We start from the raw sequence: 23016 nt of genomic DNA on the forward strand, positions 1-23016 counted from the left end.
TCTTTCCAACTTCAAGGTGAGGCCAAGAAGTGGTGGAGAGCTTATATGGAGATCAGATCCTCTACTTTACCTCCAATTACTTGGACCCAATTTCATGCTCTATTTTTAGAAAAGTATGTGCCCAGAACTTTGAGGGATCGCAAGAAGGATGAATTTATAGCTTTAGATAAAGATGGTATGTATGTGGCTGTTTATGAGGCCAAGTTCCATGCCTTATCCAGATATGCTACGCAGTTGGTTACTACTGAGGAGGAGAGGATCTAGTTGTTTATTAGAGGTTTGAATTCTGAGTTGCAAGTATTATTTGTTCATATGAGTTCTGCATGGAGGAGTTTTAATGAGGTGACAGACTATGTTAAGAAAGTGGAAGGGGTGAGGCGAGACGGTCAAGATAAGGCTTGGGCAAAAAGAGCAATGAATTTTGGTAAATTTCAAGGCTCTTACTCTAATGGGTCTGGAAGGCCAACACTTGCAGCCAAGCCAATTCAGTCTGCTATGCCCACCTCTACAGGTTACTATTTGGGAACCCCATCTCATAATTTTTAGAATAGTCAGAGTGTTGTGCCTTCGACAGGCAGCAGACCATCTTTTGATCGTGCTTGCTACAACTATAGTGAATCTGGGCATATGAGGAGAGATTGTCCCTACCCACGTCTGTTAGTTTCGTGCAACAGCAGTCTAGAGAAGTGGTACAGGGGGAACGATAATAACGGTAGAGGACATCCACAAGGTGGGTGAGGAGGTAATCGGCGAGGCTGTGGAGGTAGAGGAAATGGTAATGGTAATGGAGGTAGGGAAAACGCGCAACCAGGCAGGGAAGTGGCTCGTCAAAATGATATAGCTCAATGTTATGCTTTCTCGGGCAAAAATGAGGCGGAGGCGTCCGATGCGGTGATCACAGGTACTATTCTTGTCTGTGACCGGATGGCTAATGTGTTATTCGATTTGGGTTCTACTTATTCGTATGTATCTGTGAGATTTGCCTCTGATTTTGAGATGATTTCTGATATACTTGATGACCTCATTCGTGTTTCTACCCATGTTGGAGAGTCAGTCATAGTCACCCATGTCTATCGTGCTTGTCCTATTGTGTTTATGGGTTTTTAGACTTGGGGTGATTTGGTGATTTTGGATATGATTGACTTTGACATAATCTTTGGCATGACTTGGTTGTCCCTCTATTACGTTGTGCTTAATTGTAATACTAAGTCTGTAACTCTAGAAATTTTGGGAAGGGAAAAATTAGAGTGGGAAGGGGTGTACAAGCCTAAGCAAGCTAAGATTATATCCTTCATTTGGGCTAGTAAATTAGTAGAGTAGAGTTGTTTAGCTTATTTGGCTCATGTTAGAGATGTTGAGATTGATGTTTCATCCATTAGGTCTATTCTTGTGGTGTCTGAATTTAGTGAAGTGTTTCCTAATGACTTGCATGGTATGCCTCCGAATAGAGATATAGATTTTTGCATTGATTTGGAGCCTGGTACTCCTCCCATTTCTATCCATGCATATCGCATGGCTTCGATAGAATTAAGGGAGCTTAAGACTCAAATCCAAGAGCTCCTTGATAAGGGATTTATTCTCCCTAGTGCTTCCCCATGGGGTGCTCCAGTTTTTTTTGTTAAGAAGAAGGATGGTAGTATGAGAATATGTATAGACTACCGGTAATTAAATAAGGTCACTATTCGGAATAGGTACCCCTTGCCTAGAATAGATGATCTCTTTGACCAATTGCAAGGTGTAGCGGTTTTCTCAAAGATTGATCTAAGATCTGGTCACCATCAATTGAAAATTAGGCCTGAGGATGTGCCTTGTGATTGCTGCCAACTGAAACTGCTCTTCAGGACGGCGTTTAAAACTCGTTATAGGCACTATGAGTTTTTGGTTATGTCTTTTGGTTTGACCAATGCGCCTGCAGTTTTCTTGAGTTTGATTAATGGGGTGTTCAAGACATTTCTTGATTCCTTTGTGATAGTCTTTATTGATGATATTTTGGTTTATTCGAAAAGTGAAGAAGAGCATTCCAACCATCTTCATACTGTTTTGGGTGTTCTTGGGAAGCAAAAGTTATATGCTAAATTTTCGAAGTGTGAATTTTGGTTGAAATCAGTTGCATTTTTGGGGCATGTAGTGTCAAAAGAAGGTGTAATAGATCGTCAAAAGATTGAAGTGGTTAGGAATTGGGTTAGGCCTAGCTTTGTGACGGAAGTTAGGAGTTTTATGGGACTCGCTAGCTATTATCGTCGATTTGTTAAGAATTTTGCTTCAATTGCTACGCACTTGACCAATTTGACCAAAAAGGAGATACCATTTGAATGGACTGAAAAATGTGAGGAGAGCTTTCAAAAGCTCAAGACTTTCTTGACCACCACGCCCATTCTAGCATTACCGGTGGAAGGTAAAGACTTTATAGTTTATTGTGATGCTTGTCATTTTGGATTGGGCGTTGTGTTAATGCAGGATAAGAATGTTATAGCCTATGTGTCGCGTCAATTGAAGGTGCATGAGAGAAATTATCCAACCCATGATTTGGAGTTGGCGACTGTAGTATTTGCTCTTAAGATTTGGCGGCATTATCTTTATGGTGTTAAGTGTGAAGCGTTTACCGATCATCGTAGTTTGCAGCATGTGTTCACTCAAAAGGATCTGAATTTGAGACAGTGAAGATAGATGGAGTTACTCAAGGATTATGATGTGACCATTCAATACCATCCAGGTAAGGCTAATGTTGTGGCAGACGTTTTGAGTCGAAAGGCGGTAATTATGGGTAAGGCTTACTTGAGTGTAACCAAGCGACCCTTGGCCAAAGAAATTCAGACCTTAGAGTCTAAGTTCATGCGGTTGGACGGGCATCTCTGAAAGAGGCGGGGTGTTAGCTAGCATTGAAGTTAAGGCCACATTCATTGAGGAGATCAAGGCCAAACAATTTTAGGATGGAAATTTGAACGAACTCAAGGAGAAAATGGCAAATCATAAGGCACAAGAGGCCACTCTTGATGTGGATGGTGTACTCAGTGTTAAGGGGAGAATTTGTGTTCCTCGAGTTGATGACTTGATTCAAAAATTGTTGAGAGAATCTCATGGTTCACGATATTCTATTCATTCGGGTGTGACCAAGATGTATAGAGATCTAAAACGAATTTATTGGTGATCGGGCATGAAGAAAGACATAGCGGAGTTTGTGGCTAATTGTCAAAATTGTCAACAAGTGAAATATGAACATCAACGGCCTGCAGGTTTGCTTCAAAGAATGCCCATTCCGGAGTGGAAGTGGGAAAGAATAGCTATGGATTTTGTGGTTGGTCTTCCCAAGACTTTGGGGAAGTTTGATTCTATTTGGGTAGTGGTTGATAGAATGACCATGTCAGCCCATTTTATTTCGGTAAGAACAAATTATAACGTTGAACAATTAGCTAAGGTGTATGTGAAAGAGATAGTGAGGTTGCATGGGGTGCCCCTTTCTATTATCTCAGATCGTGGTACCCAATTCACTTCCAAGTTTTGGAGGAAATTTTATGATGAGTTAGGCACACAACTCATTTTTAGTACACCCTTTCATCCACAAATGGATGGACAATTTGAGAGGACCATTCAAGTGTTAGAGGACATGTTGAGAGCATGTGTGATTGATTTTGGAGGGCATTGAGATAAATTCATACCTGTGTGTGAGTTCTCTTATAACAATAGTTATCACTCCAGCATTGATATGGCACCATTTGAGGCACTATATGGGAGGGGATGTAGGTCACCCATAGGTTGGTTCGAGGTTGGAGATGTGAAACCTTTGGGGGTTGATTTAGTGAAGGATGCTCAAGATAAGGTGAGGAGAATTCAAGTTAAACTTCTAGCAGCCCAGAGTAGACAGAAGTAGTATACAGATCATAAGGTAAGAGATATAGAATTTCAAACTGGTGAGAACATTCTTCTTAAGGTATCACCCATGAAAGGGGTGATGAGATTTGGCAAGAAGGGTAAGCTAAATCCTAGATACATTGATCCATTTGAGGTTCTTGAATGTCGGTGGCGTATAGATTGGCTCTACCCCCTAATATATCTGGTGTTCATCCGGTATTTCATGTGTCTATGTTGAAGAGATATCATGGTGACGAAGATTATATCATTAAGTGGGACTCAATTGTGCTAAACAAAGACCTACAATATGAGAAGGAACTGATTGCTATTCTTGAGCATGATGTGCGTAAGTTGAGGACCAAGAAGATTAAGTCCGTGAAAGTTCAATGGAAGCATCGTCCAGTTGAGGAAGCTACTTGGGAAATCGAGAGGGACATGCGAGACAAGCATCACCAATTGTTCGTCGAATCAGGTACTACATCATATTCTCCTTAGTCTACTTTCCCTAACTTTTGTCACTCGAGGACGAGTGATGGGTAAATTGGTATCTATTGTAACGACCGAGTTCTGTCATTATAGAAATGAAAATGGGGGAAAATTCAGGGCCGGAAAAACTTTTTAGTAGTAATTGTATTTTCCCAACCTTGTCCAGATTTGGACATAATTGGAGCCCTTGAAGTGTGGGGATATCTTGTAACAATCGGGTGGAGTAATTATAGTTTTGATTGCATTAGTGGTTAGATAACTTGTTAAGGAATCCGTACTAGTTTACGGAATTGAATTTGGGTGAGTAGAACTCCCGAAATCAATCTTAACGTGAGTGGTATTTTCTGATCGTCGTGGGCTAGAGGTGTGTAATGAAATGGGATTTTGGAATTTCATTAATTGACTCTCTGGTTCTGTTTGTTCTGTTTTGGCAGTAGTTTGGCCGCTACAGCGGGATATTGGGTTATGGGACTTAAAATCGTAGAAAAGGATGGATAGCTCACTAGTTCAAAAACGTCGTTGTGGCGGGACTTGATGTCGCTCTGGTGACGCCGCTACAGCGGATGAGGGTCGTTGTGGTAGGCCAGACGTGACTTAATGTCGTTAATAAACCCCTAAACGACCTTATTTGGCACTTTTCAACTTTTAGAGGTAAGGAATGACCCCCATGTGATTTCTACTCGTTTTTCACCATTCTTGAGGCTAAAGGTAAGCTTTTCACTCCCCGAATTTGTTTCTTGATCCGTAGAATGTAATAGAATGGGTGAATATTTATGGGGGAAGGTTTTGTTATAGATTTTATAGTGGAAACAACCCTAGTTTGGGTAATTGGGATCATGGGTTTGACCTAGTGTTCATAGAATTGTTAGTAATTCGGGTAATTAGTGATTGTTTGTTGATTCCCGTGTTATTGTGATTGTTTGTAGACCAAGAACAAGAAAAACGAATCCGAAAAAGGAAGGATCAAGTTTCTTATGGTTTCAAGCTTGTTTCGAGGTAGGTGATGGTTGTGATTCTATAATTGTGTGATGTATGTTTGTTCTTGCTTCATTATGATATTTGTATATGTATGAATGTTGCAATGTTGATCACACTTGTTGTAAATGAGATAGATGGAGTATCATTGCCATGAAATCATGACTTAAATGTATGATCTTGATGATGCACTTGTGTTTGTAATTGTGGTGTGTGAATGGGATAGGATTGCCACATTCCAACATAACTAACTTGGATCGAATTGCCACGTTCCGGCATAAAAATGGGATCGATTGCCACGTTTCGACATAAATATGGGATCGGTTGCCACGTTCCAGCATTCTAATTGTTTGGGTTTGGGTTCCGTGAGAGGACCAATGATTTGTGATAAATATATATTGATGAGCATGTTGATAATATTGTGGGTGTTGATATATATGCATGTGATTATAATGTTGTTTGACTTGTTTATGTTGCACTAGTGGGATAGCCGCGTGATCCTACCAGTACACTGTGGTTGTGTACTAATTCTACACTTGCTCTTATTTTTGTTGAGTACAGGGCATCTTTACGCGACTACTGATAGACCTCGCTTAGAAGATCAGTGATCGTCACTTCGAATTCAAGGGTGAGGTAATTCTTCCAGGCTGCCATGGGATTCTCTTTCGTCTATGTCCACCATTTTCAAACTTAGATATTTGCTCTAGTTAGTTGATTAGTTCATTAGTTGGGGATTTATCCCTTCTTGTTTAGACTTGGATCATTTGTTTAGATGTTTTGGTACATTGACTTTCAGGTTCTAGGTATTAAATTTCTGCATTTGTTAGTTAATTAATTTGCTTCCGTAACTTAATTGTCTTAGTATTATAGTTGCTTAGTTTGGGTGTAGTAGTGGTTCTCCCACCGGGTGGTTAGTGTGGGTGTCAATCACGATGGTCTGGGTCGTGATAGAATTCAATAGGATATATGGTGTTGTTTCCTTCAATTCCTATTGTTGTCAATCGTCAACCCCCTTTTTGGTGCCTTTCAAATGACATCCATCAAACCCTATTATAGGTTGACATCTAGCTAAAGTTCTTGTTTGCAAACTGATAAACATATATAAATTCTCAAAAAAAGAAATATTCTACCATTCACCATTGTTTTTGGATTTTCATCCAACTTTATAATACATGTAGTCCCTGGATTACTGCTCCTTAGCTCAACATAGTAATCCTATAACATATAAAATTGATCTTCTTTAGTTCCTGTAATTAGATCTAATGTCTTACTCTTTGTCATATAAGTTTGATGTCGAGTAATAGTATAATTGTGAGCCCTCGTCTCATGAGTTTGAAATTCTTTCACTCCCCAACTTGAATTAATTCCAAATTCTTCTACGTACTTCTTAGCTAAAAGTCCAGAGTCAATAGTCTTGTTATTTCTTTGATTGCTACAAGAATGGTCAGGGCCTATTGTTATGATTTTGAAAGGTTGATCTTGATTAGACTTTGATTCAAGTATGAATCATTTGCAACTTGACACCTTACAAATTGTCCTCGACTTTGTACTTTCGTTCTTCTTAAACTTGATGTCTTTTTAGAACACAACATGTGCCTCAACTACCCACTTAAATTATTTGGTATTACTCAAAATCATATCAAGCGTAAACTTAAATTTTGGATCCTCCAAATTTCTAGTTGGATTAAGAATAGTCGATATTTAAGATTTTCGTCATCAGAATCTCCATCAAAACTCATTAATTCTTCATCTAATGTAGCACAATACACAATCATTTTCTTGAGTGTCATTGAGAAATATGGACAACATAATAGAGGTAACTCCAAGCTCCATTGATTTTTCTTAAACTTGATTTTCTCTAAAAAAAATTCCATTAAGGTCAACCTATTCTACAGTAGAGCTAGTGATTTTATCAAGAATCATATCATCTTCTTCCCACGAATAATCAGAGTCATTAAATGAATCACATTCTTCACATGTGGCATCACTCTCATTATTTTTCTTTATTATATCCACATCTACCAAACCTTCTCCTTCTTGTAATCGGTTGCCCTTGGAATCTGCTTCTATCATAGTTCAATTGGTCCTTTTTCGTGTGCTCACAAATACCTTTTCATACATTACCTCGTCTGAATAATGAAATTTTCATCTCCCTTGAAATAGTCATAATAAGTTATATGTCTGTTAACATAGTTCATCACTGGCTCAAACACCCACCAACCCTTATAGTGTAGCTTAATGGTGTACACATTTGAATCTTCATCTTCATTTGTCGTCAAAAGAAAAAGTAGAAACTATTAGTTGTTTTTATAATGATAAAGAGATTCTATATAATACATATCTCCAATATAAAATGTAAATGATACAAATCCAATACAAAAATATATAATAAATCATGAAAATCTAAATTAATTTTGAATTTGTGTTATGCAAACTTCAGTTCTTAAAGACTTGACTTATCTGTATGATAGTTTATGCTAACTATGCATTTAATTGTGTGCAATTCTGATTTTCACTTTCATCTATTGTTTGAAAAAAGAAAAGAAGAATAGGTCGTTATGTCATTATAATAAGTAGAACCAACACAAATTGTAATTTGTTAAACAAGTTTAGAATATGCACTACAAATATTTGATTTTTATAATTCTTGTAGTTTTTTTAAAAAAAAATGATATTTATTCTTTATATCAAATATTATATGTTGCATTAGGCAAAGTCAAATTTTTACTCAGATTTTTATATTATCAAAGATTTTGCATTTTTTCATCAATTAATATTATAGGAATAAGTTATAATTAAATCAATCGAGTATTTACATGTCGGTGTGAATAGAAGCACACTCTTGCAAAAAAATTTCATTGACAAACATAATGATATTTGTTCAATAGGTGCACTAAGTTGTTTTATATGTTGTCAGAGGAGTGACTAAATTGTATTCTCATATAAGAGGAGAGACAACTAAAGAAAAAAATTATTCATCAACCAACAAACATAAAAAGTGATGTATTAGAGGATTAATTCACGTTGAAATCAATTACTTTGATTAATTAAAGGATAAGTATTAATAATGAGGTATCTAGAGGACCAAAATCAAAAAAAGACAATCACACCGGGAAAAAAAATAATTATTTTCTCTACTAAATATTATAAGTTCTCATTCATATATATTCAAATTATAACCGTGAGTAGGGGTGAGCTGTAAAGATATGGCATCTAGGCCTAACTCAACCCTAAAACCTAGCTCATGAGGGGAGGATTGCCCAAGCTCATATAAGGAGACCACCATTCCATTTCCCAACCAATGTGGGACTTTTACCACTCTAACACCCCTCTTCATGCCTAGACCAGACTGGATCGTGTACTGGGAGCCCAAACAGGGATGGACATGGCTCTGATACTATGTAAAGATATAGCACCTGGGTCTAACTTAACCCCAAAAGCTAGCTCTTGATGGGAGGATTTCCCAAGCCCATATAAGAAGACCACCAATCTATTCCCCAACCAATGTGGGACTTTTACCCACTCTAACATGAGCATGGTACAATATTTTAAAAATTGGAATGGTAATTTTTGTATTTGGCATCTAAAATTAATATATCATTACCATATTAAATTAAGTGAAAATTTTATAATTGACATATATAGGACTAATAATTAGAAGTTATGACATTATTCTTTATTTTTCAGATATAACAACAAAAAATTGCAGGTTTTAACATTTTAGTAAAATAAAAAATGATTAAAATAACAGTAAATATTAATTAGCCTGAAAATAAATAAGGTAAAAATGGATATATTAGTAGTAAATAATTTGAAATAATTAATGATAATTAATAGGATTCATAAAATAGGAGATCCATGAAAAAAAAAAAGAAATATTTGTTTTCCTTATTTAACTCAAAGCAGTTAAAATTTGTTCAAACAGATTTTTTACCTTTTGTTCAGACATTTCTCTCTCTTCTCAATTTTTTCTCTAGTTAGTCGTCACTCTCATCTAATTCATATTCATTTTTATTCAATAATCTTTATTTTCTTGTAATGATGACTTCTTATCGGTATTAATAATGCATGGTGATAGATGGGATCCTTCAGGTTAGTCTTCTTTGCAATTTTTTATTTGTATTGGTACACAAATCGAACGTAAAAAAGAAAAAATGAACCACAGTGATATTGGAAAAAAATTATTCAGATTTTGTTTGTGTATAATAATTTTGATTATGGCGTTTTTGGTATGAACAGTCATTTTTTTAAAATTACATAAAATTTGTTTGGAATTGGTATATATTTTGGTATGAACATTCATTTTTTGTATGTTTCTGGTTAAAAAAATTACTTTTTTAAAAAAATTGGTAAACTGATTATACCATGTTGGTACAATTTTGGCATTATATTGGAATGAAATTCATATACTGTTTATCTAATAAATGACAATTAATTGTTAGAAGTATTATCAATTTTTTGGTATGATTCTGGTATAAAAATTGACGTAAATTTTGTATGAAATTGGTATGGTAGTAAGATCAAATTTGTATGACAATGTATAGTTTTTTAGGCCCGAATCTGATATGATTCAGTTTCTATTTTTGGCATTATATTGGTTGGAATTGTGCATAGTAGTGGGATGAAATTGGTATACTATTTATTTAATAAAAGATAATTACTAGTTATAAATTGTATGATTTCGTATTCTTTTTTGCATGAATCAGTGTTTACTTTTGGCATGAAATAGGTATAAAAAGTATGCATAAAAATAGTATGAAATTCGTATACTGATATAACATATGTATAAAAGTTATTTGTACTTTTGTATCTTGTAATACCGACACAATGATTTATGATGGAACATGAAGATATGCAATTCAAAAAGTATCGGAGCATAAATTATTGTCGTCTAGTTCAAAAAGAACTGTAGGAAGATCTCAACTTGAACATTGAAAAGGGCTTGCTGAAGTGAAGTTCAAGAGCTCCAAGGTTACATGCAATGCATGTCGTCAAGAGGGACACAACATGAAGACATGTTCGAATTACCCTGCTGAAACAAAAAGATATAATTTATTTTTATTTGGTTCTTTTATTGTGACAAACTCATGTTTTTGATTTATTTTGTCTTTTAAGTTAATGAATTATAATTTTATAACATTTATTATGTGTACTAGCCAACCTAAACCTAGTTATTGTTGTATACATTTCGTATCGAACTGAAATTTCATTGGAAAAATTGAAAAAAAAACATGTAGTTGAGATTTCAAACGAATTAGCCAACCTAAAACTAGTTAATGTTGTACTTAATTAACATAAATTTGGTATCTAACTGATATCCAATTGGAAAAAATGAAAAAACACATAATTGAGATTTCAACTAAATTACTCAACCTAAAACTAGTTAATTTTGTACCCAATTGACATACATTTGGTATCGAACTGATAACCAATTGGAAATTTTCAAAAACCAACATGTAATTGAGATTTCAACTGAATTAGTCAGCCTAAAACAAGTTAATGTTGTATCCAATTGGTATACATTTGGTATCTAAGTGATATCCCATTGGAAAAAAATTAAAATCAACATGTAATTGAGATTCAACTAAATTAGATAACCTAAAACAAGTTAATGTTATATTCAATTTGTATCCATTTGGTATCCAACAGAAATTCCACTTGGAAAAGGAAAAAACAAAATGTAATTGATAGTTCAATCAAATTAAACAACCTAAAACAATTTAATGTTGCATCCAATTGATATCCAATTTGTATACACTTGGTATCCGAGTCATCCTTCATTGTTGCTCTCTTTTGGAGGGATTTGATGAGTTACCCCTTGTAGACAATAAAATTCGCGTCGAGAAAACAATAATCAAGAACGGAAAATTATAGCAACAATCGTATCTATTATTTCAAAGTGCGAGTGTTACAATCTCTATGATTCCTCTGAATTCGCCTTTTCAATTATGAATTCAAGGGCTTTAAAGCTTGTTCTTGAATCTTCGATGAATTTGAACTTTGAACTTTATCTTAATCTTGACTTTTACTTGAATTCAAGGGCTTCGAGCTTGTTCTTGAATCTGATGGCCTTGATCTTGATCGTTCTTGAACTTGAATGCTTGAATTCTTAAACTTGTAGCTTTATAGAGAATTTTATGGCGTTTGTACTACGGATTTTCTCTAGCTTCTTGTTTAGAATTTTCTGTCTCCTATTCTGAATTATGAGGACCCCTATTTATAATTTTAGAATAGAGGAGTTGCGATTGGAACAGGATTCCCTTCGACCAATCAGATTTAAGTGACATGTCATATGGGCTTGATGGAGCGGGCTTGTCATCTTTGACACATTTCATGATCCTATTGGCTTATTTGTTTGACTTGGCATGCCACGTCATTTGCCACGTGGCACCAAAAGAATGGGCCTCTAGGATAAGATGACATTGGACTTAGCAAATTGGGCTCATCTACAGCCCAAATCAATTAATTTTGACTTTAATTAAATTCATATTTATTGAATTTGAATAATTAACCCAATTATATTAATCCATAATATTTATTTGGACTAATATATTTATGAATTTAATATATTCTAAATCATTTTATAAATTTATATTTAATAAATTTTAAATGATTACAAATGCCCCCTGCTTCAAGTCTAGTCGGGACATTTTTTTTTTTTTTAAAGACTAGGCTTGAAGTATTGACGGATTATTAAATTGTTTTTAATTAAATTATATCTATATAATTATCCGTACCATGTACTGCTAGCACTCTCAATGAATATTTACCATTATTATATATGTATATATATATAATAATAAATTATTTGTACCAAATCATATAAGGTGTTGCCAATGATCTTTTGATCTCGTGCAAATATGTTGGCCTCATATATACTCTCCCTATTTTACTCGAATTGGGAGCCGCATATACATATTCCTTATTCAATTTGAATTGTGCCAAAGGCACCGCCTTGCTGTCAGCAGATATGAGACAATTTACCGCAAATCCTTTTCTTACTTGACTTTAAGAATTGCCGCTTGGTAAAAAACCTTATAATTGAAATAGGAATTCTGATCCAACTCAATTTCGTATTCATATATTAAAAGAATTATAATTGAACTAGGAAAAGAATTTTAAATCCAAATGTACTTCAAATAGAATTCCAACTAAAGAGGAATTATACTTAACATAGGAAAAAGATTTATCACCCCCACTTTTCCTCTATAAATAGAGGCATGTTATTATTGTCGTTTTCATTCTCAATATTCAACAATTGCATACTTCCCTTTTGCAGATCGTTGGAGCTTCCACGAGCAGGTATCAAGGTTCGTGTGTTCTTTTTTTTTTTTTTGCTTTATTCCATTTTTTTTTTGTGTTCTTCCTCTTTTTTTCTTTTTTTTTTCTTTTTTTGTGTCTTTCTTTTCAGAGACAAACATAAATAATATTTGTCTTTTGCGGAGGCTAAACAATGGAGAGTTTTATCACAACACAAGAGTTTGATCTTGAGGTGTGAAGGGATGCTTTTAACGTCTCTGCCTTGAAGATCACAGACTTGAGGCCTTACTAGAATACTGTGTTTAACGTCCCCGCCTTGAAAAAAAATACTACTCTCAAGGCGTTACAAGGCCCCGAATACTTAACCAACTTGAGGCTTTACTAGAATACTGTGTTTAACGTCCCCGCCTTGAAAAAAAATACTACTCTCAAGGCGTTACAAGGCCCCGAATACTTAACCAACTTGAGGCTTTACTAGAATACTGTGTTTAACGTCCCCACCTTGAAAAAAAAGTACTACTCTCAAGGCGTTACAAGGTCCCGAATACTTGACCAACTTGAGGCTTTACTAGAATAGTGTGTTTAACGTCCCCGCCTTGAAAAAAAATATTACTCTCAAGGCGTTACAAGGTCCCGAATACTTAACCAACTTGAGGCTTTACTAGAATACTGTGTTTAACATCCCCGCCTTGAAAAAAATACTACTCTCAAGGCGTTACAAGATCCTGAATACTTAACCAACTTGAGGCTTTACTAGAATACTGTGTTTAACGTCCCCGCCTTGAAAAAATTACTACTCTCAAGGCGTTACAAGGTCCCGAATACTTAAGCATAAGGTGTGAAGGGATGTGTTTAATGTCCCTACCTTGAAGATCACTAACTTGAGGCTTTTCAAGATCCCTTATGCTTAAATTATTCGCCCCTTCTTAACTACCCCTTTTTTCAAGTTTTATCTTCTTTCGTGCATCATCATAAGTAATTATTAACACTTTTTTTTCTTTTTCTTTTTTTGCAATTTGAACAATGGTTTTCTTCAAGGATTATACTTGCCCATCTTCTCAACTCAAATATCTCATCGTTGGAACAGAGGGTAGTACGGTGGAGACTAAGTTATTGGTCCAAGATTCTTTTGTTGGTCGTTATGTTGATCCATGGCCACAATTGAGGAACACGCTTCATATGAGAAGTTGGACATCCGATTATGATCACAAATCTAATAAAGCCTCAAAAGCGTGGTATCTTGAAAAACCAAATCCTCAACGTAAAAACATCGCGAGCACTCTTTCAAATTTAGGTCGCCGCATGATTCTAGAGGAACTACGTTTGGGAGACAACATTGTCTTTGAAGGTGAATATCGCTGCATTCCGGGATATTGGGAATGGACAGAAGATGTCTTAAGCAAAAATGGGCAAAGTCTAAACAATGCTTGTATTTCTGATGTTGTATTTGCTTCTCTTTTTACTTATGATCGGAACTCCAATATTATACAAGCCTTTTGTGAGGCTTGGTACCCTCAAACAAATACATTACCTACATCTACCGAAGAAGCATCCATATCTCTTTGGGACTTGCATATTCTAGGTGGTTTTCCAATTAGCGGAGTCCCTTACGAAGAAGTGATACCTAACTCCACGGAACTTACAGGTTTGGATGACAAGAGGGAAACATTTCTTCCTCGAACTTGTGAGTGTATGTTTGTTGCCTTTCATCATCTTAAAGAAAAAAATAATGGTAATATGAGGGTCTCTTGTAATGAATGGATACAATTTTGGTGCGAGAAAGATCGCAAATATGAGCTAGCTCCTGCAAGGAAAGAGAAGAAATCTCGACGTCTGTCATCTACTTATAATCTAACAGGTGAGATACCTACTGATATAAACACATGGTCAAGTACTCAAGAGATGGTATTTTCTAAGCTTGGAGTGAAACACCAAAAATATAAGACTTATCTGACGGCCTTTTTGTCATGTTGGTTATGTGCCTTTGTATTTCCGTCTGTAGAAGGGAATTTCATTCGGCCTGAAACTTTCAAGATAGCAAGCTTAATGGCGAGCGGTAAAAGGGTTAGCCTTGCGGTTCCGGTCTTAGCAAGCATATATCGTGGCTTAAATAAAATTTCAAATTCTTCACAGTTACACCATATAAGAGTCTGTTTTCCCATCCACTATGTTTATGGTTGGCTTGCTTATTATCTCAAGAGACACTATCCGCTTACTAGTGGACCTTCTCTTCCACGAATGGTGGTATATTCTGGGGAAGGCGCTGCAAAGTACTTTGACAAAGATGGGGCAAGAAAGCGTGTTCATCAGGGAGAAAGCATTGTATGGAATGCAACCATGCTTATTAGGCCTCACCCAACTTATTATATTGATGATGGAAAAGCACCAGAGTTGGAGCTAGCTTATTTTATGAGCCTTCGTTTTAATTATCTTCCATTGAGGAGGGGAGGTTCCTTTGTCATTGAGCCATATAGTCCGCACCGATTTAGTTGCCAATTTGGTTTTCATCAAGATATTCCTGGCTATTCAGAAAATGATATTCGTGTTGAGTCGCTTGATGAAGGCCTTAGATATTGGTGCATTTGCATATCACATGCAACTATGACTAAAACGACATTTCCTCTTGCGGTAACTTCCGCAAAGAAGCTTTATACTACCCAATATTCATCTTGGTGGGAGAGATCCTATGGAATGGTTCTTGAGGATAATGTGGATGTTATGGTAGAGAAAGCTGGGTCAGAATTTGTTACCCTTTTAGAAGACAAAAGTCAAGATATCGAGAAGACACTTTCAAAAGTAAACACACAACTTGCTCCCCAACATCAAAGTAAGAAGCTTAACTCCTGTAAGGTATCTAAGAAAGAAGTAGTTCATACTTCTACTGATAAAGAAAAATGTCCCCAATTTCTCTTCTCTAGTAAATGGGCCCTTCAAGAAACAAGCAAAACTAGCAGGGATCGATGTTGGAAGAGGCAAATGGTTGAACCATTTGGGGCTGAAGTTGTTGATTTAAGAGTCGTAGAAGTTCAGAGTGTCGATAGTCCTTCAAGATCAATGACAATTCAGAGTGACAAGGTTTACCTTGTTTTTTTTTGTTTTTTTTTTAATAAAATAACTTCGCTAACCCACTCTTTTTACTTGTAGGTTAACGCTGCCGTACATCCACTAGGATCGCCACATGAGATTCCACAATTAAGCGATGAGTCTACTGCAATATCAAGACCTAAGGCACAATCAATTTCAAATATTGAGCAGAGCAAAAGACATCATCTACTTCTCGTGTCCAAACTTTAAAAGGGTTGACTCCTAATTCAAATGAGCTTTCTCGAGTTCTTCCAAAGAGTAATGGATCTATGTCTGTCTTTGAAGGAAAAGGTGTTGTGTTCAACCACAAAAGGAAGTACATCTTGGGTCTTTGGGAAGAGATTTGTGGAAAACTTTCCAGAACTTCTATAGACAATATTTCATCTTACAAAGATGATATTTGTGAGAATTTCAAGGAGATAAGTGAGACGAATTTATTAGATCTTTCACCATTGAAGAGCTTGGTAGATTCTCTTTTTGATCATGCTACTTCTTATGATCAAGAACACTCTAATTTTGTTGACAAGGCGCATGAAGATAAGAAGATGGAGTTGATTTCCAATGCCAAAGAGTGTCTTGAATTGTTCAAAGTAGAAGAGGATGAGAAGGCAAAACATGTTTCTTCTAACAATAAATCACTAATGAAGGTTAAGCGGAAGATAGCAACTTTACAAGGAGAGCGAGGGGGACTTGAAGTTGTTTTGGAAGCTGCTAAGAAGAAGGTTGAAGAGGTTCAAGCCAATATTTTAGTTACAGAAGATGAGATATGCTCGTATGAAAATATGAGTTTATTGGCGCTTGAAGATTCAATTCGTTTGGAACAGAAAAGAGAGTGCTTGGAGGCTAGTCGTCAAGATTTGACTAACTACAAGTTACGCTTAGATTAGGCTTTTTCTTTGTGTTTTCCTTTTTTGTTTTCTTTAGCATTTGATTGATGTTTTAGACAATTTTATAGTAATGAAGTTCTTTTTATTTATTTTTTCATATCATGCATTTTTTATTGCATAATCCAATTTGAATTTGCTCTTTAATTCTTGATCCCAAGCTTTTAGTAATTCAAAGTCATTCCATATTTTGCATGCCAATAAGAATGAATATAGTGCAAGTTCCACATTTTTAAGTTTGCACATTCAAACTTGCCTTATCAATTTTGTGGAATTTAATTCTTCAACTCGTAACAAGTTTTAGGGTCTTAACATGTAAATTCATAGAATTCGAAGGCATTGACTTGTAACTTGGTTGATTTAAGAGTCTAAGATGCAAACTTGTAGGACTTATCATATTACTTTGTCAGAAGACTTCAACTTGTATATATAGAGGATTCAAACACTTCAACTTGCATACTTGTCTGAATTTAAAGACTTCAGGCCTACTGTCAAAGATGCTCATATTTCATTGCCCCCATCTATAGACCATTCAATACTTCGTACAAGTCTAAAGTTTGATGAGACAAAAGATAAAACAAAATACTTATCGCTTTGACCGTCATGTGACAGATTAAGTGGGAACATGTGGTTTTTTTGACACTCATGCAACTGAACTTAGGATATATTCTAAGCGCGTACATACCTGAGTGAAGAGGATAAAGTCACAACGTAGTTCTGGGGGATTGAGTGATTTTTTTATTTTTTTTTGTGCCGTACACAGTTTATACTCTTGCGGGCCAGGAGTGACATGCAGTTTAGGCTCGTACCTTAAGGAGCATCATCTTTACTTTAAGGGTAGTACCTCTTTAGGAATTTTGATTTAATAGGACCGATCCTTACGCCATCTACATCAACAAGCTTGTAAGCTCCATGTGAATATGCTTCTTGTACAACATACGGTCCATCCCACTTTGAGGTAAATTTGCCCCTAGACTTGTGCGAAGTAATGATGGGTCTTCTTACTGCGAGAACTTGTCTCCAACTTCGAAACACCTCAAGCAAGAGATAGACGAGCTTGATAACATTCAAGGTTTTGTTGGGCTTCTAGCCTTTTTTCATCAATTGCTTCTAACTTAGCAAGACACAGTCGAGCATTTTCTTCTTCAGTGAGCCCTTCTTGAATAGCAAGTGTTTAGGAAGGTATTTGTCACGCCCCAAACTCGAAGGGCGCAACTGGCTCCTAATGCCAAAACTCAGGCCCGATCCGACCCTGCTGAACCATTTTCTACTAGCGCATGACAGCTACACACAATCAAGAAATCAAAAAAGTATATCTCGGCTTAAAACTAAGCCATCGGCCGGCAAGGCCCCTGACAACTGATCTGTAAAAGAAACAGCTATTCCTAGGAGATCATATAAATAAATAGTCAACTCGCACAGAAGTCCTAATTGGGCCGTCGAGGCCACCATGATATCTATACCAAAACTAAAAGCAGGTATATATCAATACAATACATCGAACAGCTCACAAGCTTCCGCAAACCAACAACATAGGCCAGCATGGCCATAACGTATCTATAAACCCCACACACTAGTCTGCAAGCCTCTAAGAGTAGTAAATATTGGTGGGACAGGGCCCCAACCTACCCATAAAGATATATACAATAAAAGGTAACAAACCTCCCAACTTTGGCAGCTCCGGAGGAAAGGGGCTAGCCAACCAGATAAAAGTTAATCCTGCTGCTAAGGAGGTCTACTCAGTCGTCTGTCAGGACCTGCATGCATGAATGCAGCGCCCCCAAGGCCATGGGGCGTCAGTACAAAATAATGTACAGAGTATGAAAGGCAATAGACTATGATGAGGTATCCTAATATACTAAAATAATCCAATAAATAAATCAAGGCTAAGATAAGTGTACTGACCTACTCCTAAATCTAAACTTATCAAAATAATAAAACAACAACCTAACTAAGCCCCTATAAGCTCGGCAGGTACAAACAGCACACAAGACCACCTACTCAGGCTCCCATAAGCCCGGAAGGTGCCAATCAGCCTATATACCCCTATTAGTAGTCCCCTAGCCCCGCAGGCAGTCACATAGCCCTCTTAGGCACTAATATAGCCCCTTAGGTAGCACATAGCTCCCTTAGGCATCAACGTAGCTTATAGACAACTCATAGCCCTCTTAGGCAACAACATGGCCCTGTAGGAAGCACATAGACTTCTTAGGCATATAGCCCTGCAGGCAACTCATGGCCCTGTAGGCAACTCATAGCCCTATTAGGCATCCACCTAGCCCTGTAGGCAAAACATAGCCCTTCTAGGCATAGATCACATTCCTGCAGCTAACCACAATTGCCCCAACGGCAATAATAACAATCCAACCGGTAAAGGCAAACAATTTAGTTATAAGCAACCTATACAAATAGCCTCTAAGTCATGTCCAACGTACGGACACTACTAACTGAATAAGAATCCTGACAAGGGAGGATTATATCAACTCGAGCAGCCAACAATCAACAATCACAACTACAAATATATCAAGGATAACAACCCAAATGCATTGCTTCTAAGCTTTAAGGAAACGTGCCATAAGTAGGGAATAGCCTTAACATACCTTTTTCGCTAAATTTACGTGACCTAATGACTTTTACTCAATACTCCCTCGATACTACAACAAGGTAGGACTATAATCAACACTCGAAAATAAAAGATACCATGAAAATACGATAAAATATATGTATTTCCGTCACAAATTGCTATTTGCTGCTTATAAAAGCTAGAGTCGATGAAAGAAGGGTCTTACCTCGATCTTAAGGTCGTAATACGCTTTAAAACCTTCAAATATATCCAAACCCTTGTTGTCCCAACACTAAAATGTGATATGCTACGCAATTGATATAACATATTATACCACGATAATGAGCCCAACGCGTAGAACAAGTTTTGTCAAGGACTTAAGTCGAGAAAATCTATATTTCACTTGATCCTAGAAATGGGTTTCTCTAATTTCTCTGATTTTCAGCTTTAAAATGGTGAAAAAAGTCGAAGGAGAAGATATATGTAACATTCCACCGACTTAGGTCCCCACCTCACGTGCCTGCTTGCGCAGTCCCACGAAAATGCGAATATCTCTCTATTCTAAAGTCGTATGAACGAATGGTTTGATGCGTTGGAAACTAGACTCGTAGACCTTCGATTTCATAGCTTGAGGGGACCAAAACTCTTAATAGATTGGGAGAAAACGTCCGAGACATTTGGCTCAAATTTCAGACAAATCTTTAAAAAGGAATTTACGGTAACTTTCGCCAACTTTTATTGTATCACTTACCTAACTTCAAAACCTGAGATACCACACTTGAACACTTAAAATATCACATAACACATCATTTTTAATTTATTCACCCTCCTTGTCTTTCCACGAAGATACGAGTTAATTTAGACGTTTTTAAAAGTCGGGGTGTTACATCCTACCCCCTTTAGAAACATTCGTACTCGAATGAAAAATCTGAGTCACGTTGTTCAGTCCTTAGAAGTTGCCAAAATTTAGGCAGTGTATCCTTTGTAAATGTCACTATCCAGGAACCTGAAATGTAAAATTTCTAACCTAGGCGTCTCACATGACACATAAATAGCTAAGCGTTATAGCTCCACCACAACAGTGCGAGCACATATACAATGACAACCACAATAATAATAATAAGCAATAGTGTATATATATATATATAATATATATATATATGTATAGGTATCTTACCTTACTACCTTAATATAAACTAATATGACATCACCCTGGGGTATGAAACAAGTGAGGATATTTGGACCTCATGCCATCCTCAGCTTCCCAGGTCACCTCTTCTCTATTTTTGTTCCTCCACAATACTTTAATCGAAGCCACCTCTTTGGTCCTCAATTTACGGACCTGCCGATCTAATATAGCAACTGGATTTTCCTCGTAGGACAACTCCTCAACGATTTGAACATCCTCAACTGGGTCAACCTGAGAAGGGTGTCCTACACATTTCCGTAGCATCGATACATGGAAAACTGGATGAACAGATTTTAGCCCCAAAGGCAATTCTAACTCATAAGCCACTAGTCTTACACTTCGAAGGATCCGGTATGGCCCAATAAATCTTGGACTAAGCTTTCGCTTTTTGCCAAATCGCATAACACCTTTCATAAGTGAGACTTTTAAGAATACCCAGTCATTGACGCAAAACTCTAAGTCCCTTCGTCGCACATCTGAGTATGACTTCTGTCGGCTTTGAGCAGTTAGCAGCCTCTCCCGAATGAGCTTAACTTTATCCACTGTCTGATGGACTAAGTCAGGTCCAATCAACCCTGACTCACCTACCTCGAACCATCCAATGGGGGATCTACATTTTCTCCCATACAAAGCCTCATAAGGTGACATCCCGATGCTGGAATGATAACTATTATTGTATGCGAACTCTATAAGAGGTAAGTGGTCATCCCAACTCCCTTTGAAGTCTAGTGCGCACGCCCGTAACATATCTTCGAGTGTCGAAATTGTATGCTCAGCTTGGCCATCTGTCTGAGGGTGAAAGGCAGTAATAAAATTAACCTGTGTCCCCAGTCCTTTCTGGAAGGACTTTCAGAAGTTGGCGGTAAATTGTGCGCCTCTATCAGAGATAATAGATACTGGGACACTGTGTAGCCTAACAATCTCTCTAATATAGAGCCCTGCATAGTCTTCGGCCGAAAAAGTAGCTCTGACTGGTAAAAAGTGGGCTGATTTTGTTAGTTTATCAACAATTACCCAAATAGAGTCAAACTTGCGACGCGATTGAGGTAACCCTGTAATAAAATCCATATTAATTGCTTCCCACTTCCACAAAGGAATGGCTATCTCCTGAACTAGCCCAGCGGGCTTTTGGTGCTCAACTTTCACCTGTTGGCAGTTAGGACACTGTGCCACAAATTCAGCAACGTCCTTCTTCATCCCGTGCCACCAATAGATCTCCTTAATATCATGGTACATCTTCGTCGAACCAGGGTGAATAGAATAATGGGAATGATGTGCCTCTTCCATAATTCGATGTCGAAGCCCTGCAACATTTGGAACACACAATCTACTGATGTATCTGAGGACTCCATCTTCTGCTATATCAAATGCTAAAGACTGTGGATCCTGAGCCTTAGCTCTAAACTTATCTAAGCTAGGATCATCTACAACTAAAGATGATACGGCTGTATCCTGAATTGTGACCCCACTATCGTTTGCCTCTAACAATCTGACTCCTAAGCTAGCTAACTGATGAAGCTCTCACGCTACCTCCCGCTTCTCAACACTTAAGTGGGATAAACTACCCATAGATTTTCGACTGAGGGCATCGGCTACCACATTCACCTTTCCTGGATGATATAAAATATCCACGTTGTAGTCTTTCAGTAACTCAAACCATCGACGTTGTCGCAAATTTAACTCCTTTTGTCTAAATATATATTGAAGGCTCTTATGATCTGTGAAGATGTCAACATGAACGCCATACAAATAGTGTCTCCAGATCTTTAATGCATGCACAACTGCAGCCAACTCTAAGTCGTGGGTCGGATAGTTCTTCTCATGTTTTCTCAACTGCCTTGAAGCATATGCGATAACCTTACCATGTTGCATTTGAACACATCCTAACCCAACACCAGAAGCATCACAATACATCGCATAGATTTCTGAACCCTCTGGCAATGCAAGAACTGGTGTTGATGTCAACCTGTCCTTCAGCTCCTGGAAACTGTGCTTGCAAGCCTCAGTCCACTGGAACTTAGTTGCTTTTTGAGTCAGCTTTGTTAATGGGCCTAAAATTGAAGAAAATCCCTCTATAAACCTTCTGTAGTACCCAGTTAACCCTAAGAAACTATGAACCTCAGTCGGAGTCATGGGTCTAGGCCAAGTCTTTACGGCCTCAATCTTTTGTGTATCAACCGCAATGCCTGCATCTGATACAATATGTCCTAAGAAAGCTACAGAGTCTAACCAGAACTCACACTTAGAAAACTTTGCATAAAGTTCCCGGTCTCAAAGAACTTGAAGGACTGCTCGCAGATGATTTTCATGCTCATCTTTTGAACGTGAATACACCAAAATATCATCAATAAATACAATAACAAACAAGTCTAGATACGGCCTGAATATACTATTCATCAGGTCCATGAACACTGCTGGGGCATTAGTTAATCCAAAAAACATTACCAAGAACTCAAAGTGTCCATATCTAGTTCTAAAAGCTGTCTTTGGAACGTCTTTCTCCCAAACTAGTATCTGGTGGTACCCTGATCTTAAATCAATCTTTGAGAAACAATTAGTACCTTGTAATTGATCAAACAAGTCATCTATCCTCGGAAGGGGATACTTATTCTTTATAGTTTCCTTATTCAACTGTCGGTAATCGATACACATCCTCAGTGAGCCATTTTTCTTTCTCACAAATAATACTGGTGCACCACATGGTGAAGCACTAGGCCTGATAAAGT

At 37.0% G+C, this 23016-nt stretch overlaps 1 pseudogene; it reads left to right on the forward strand.

Moving 5' to 3' along the window:
* Window positions 1-15171: 15171 nt before the first annotated feature.
* Window positions 15172-16541, forward strand: LOC125829356 (uncharacterized; annotated as a pseudogene).
* The last annotated feature ends 6475 nt before the right edge of the window (window positions 16542-23016 follow it).

Source organism: Solanum verrucosum, unplaced genomic scaffold (assembly GCF_900185275.1).
Source record: "Solanum verrucosum unplaced genomic scaffold, falcon-dt-bn FXZP01000157.1, whole genome shotgun sequence".
In the NCBI taxonomy this organism is placed as follows: Eukaryota; Viridiplantae; Streptophyta; class Magnoliopsida; order Solanales; family Solanaceae; genus Solanum; species Solanum verrucosum.